A 1,973-nucleotide genomic window follows, 5' to 3' on the forward strand; every position below is an offset into this window, starting at 1 on the left:
TAAACTTTGAATAAATAGTTTTTAATTCCTACCAAAATGCTCACCACTTCCAAAATGTAAGAAAATTGTTTTAAAATCCCTTGTAGGGTACTTAATGAGTTATCGGTAGGTGAAGTTCGGTAGTTCATTAAGTATTCTACGGGATCATGTTATGCCTTACGGAGGGGTAAGGTGTGACACGGACTCATAGAAGTAAACATTATGAGACAAGAAGATTTCCCTAGTGTTTAGATCAAAAAGAATGTAACCTTTTGTTCCATGCTTATCGCCCAGAAATAAACATTTTCGTGCTCGTGAATCGAACTTCGATCTGTGAGCAACAAGCGTACTAGCAAAACACAAAGATCCAAACACTCGAAGATTGGAAATATCAGGAATAGAGTTATGTAGTTTTTCATAAGGAGTTCTATTACCAAGTAAGGGAGTTGGTAATCTATTAATGAGATACAGCATATGTCCAAAAAAATTTTGGAAGTTTAGCCTAGAATAAAAGGGCTCGTGCAATAGAAAGGATGTGCTGATGTTTGCGTTCAGCAATAGTGTTTTGCTGTGGCGTCTCAACACAAGTGGTTTGATGAAGAATACCTCTAGAAGCATAAAATTTTAGCATGGAAAACTCTAATCCATTGTCACTTCTGATTGTTTTAATTTTGGCAGAAAATTGGGTATCAACAAGTATAACAAAATATTGAACAAGCTGCTGAACTTCAGATTTATTTTTTATGAGTAAAATCCAAGTGTATCGTGAAAAATCATCTACAACCGTAAGAAAGTACTTATAACCATGGATACCAGTTACAGAATACGGACCCCAGATATCCATATGAATGAGATCAAAAATAGCTTGAGAATAAGAATGACTAACTAGAAAGGACAGCTTCTTTTTTTTAGCAAAATGGCATATTTCACATATATGACCAGAAGAAAAAAAAAAACATTAGAATATAAGTCCTGAATTGAAGCTAATCTTGCTGTGGATGGATGACCAAAACGATAGTGCCAGAGATTGAAGTCTGTAGAGACTGAAGTAGCTGAAAAAATGTTGACAAAGGACATGACATTAGGAGAAGGCTGTGCAGGATTTATTAGCACAAACAAGCCTCCATGAAGTTTAGCTAAACCAATCTTCCTCAAGGTACTCAAATTCTGTATGGAACATTGGTCATGACGAAAAAGGAGTTCACAAGGTAAAGAAGAAGTAAGCTTGCTGACAAATATTAAATTGAATTTGAATTGAGGAATATAGAGAACATTATATAAAACTAAGGAGGAAGAAAAATGAACTGTACTAGAAAAATGTGAAACAAGATTATTGCCATCTAGAAGTTTAACAGAAATAGGCTTAATTTTCTTATAAGTGGTAAAATAAGAAATGGAAAAACAAATATGATCAGTAGCTCCTGTATCCAGAAGCCAAAGATTAGGAAGAACTAAACAAGAAAAGACAAAAGAATTACCTGGACCAGGATTAAAAGAATTGGAGGAATTGACTTTATTTGTGGAATGAATATCTTTGTTAAGAGGATATTGCTGAATAAGAGCCATTAATTGCTGATATTACTCCTAAGTAAAAACATGAGCTATAGAATTCTTGCTTTCACCAGCCGTAACAGTTTTAACAGGTTTCTCATTTAGATCTGCCTCAACATTATTTGCAATAGAATTATTCATAAATTTGAATCTAGGTGGGAATCCATGCTTTCTATAGCATGTTTCCTCAGTGTGCCTTAATTTGCCATAATATGTACACACTTTGCTATTATTCTGGGCACCAAATCTCTTCCTTCCATCACTGAAACCTCTCCCATAAGAAAAACTCTGATTACTGCCTTGAGTAGCAGATTTGCTAACTAAAATTTTCGAATCAAGAATTGTAGGGAATAACTGCCTCTCCTGTTGTACTACCAATGAGAAAACCTGAAGGAACGGAAGCGTGAAAAACACAAGTTTATACCATTGAATTCAAAAATTTT

Source organism: Hevea brasiliensis, chromosome 1, assembly GCF_030052815.1.
Source record: "Hevea brasiliensis isolate MT/VB/25A 57/8 chromosome 1, ASM3005281v1, whole genome shotgun sequence".
NCBI lineage: Eukaryota > Viridiplantae > Streptophyta > Magnoliopsida > Malpighiales > Euphorbiaceae > Hevea > Hevea brasiliensis.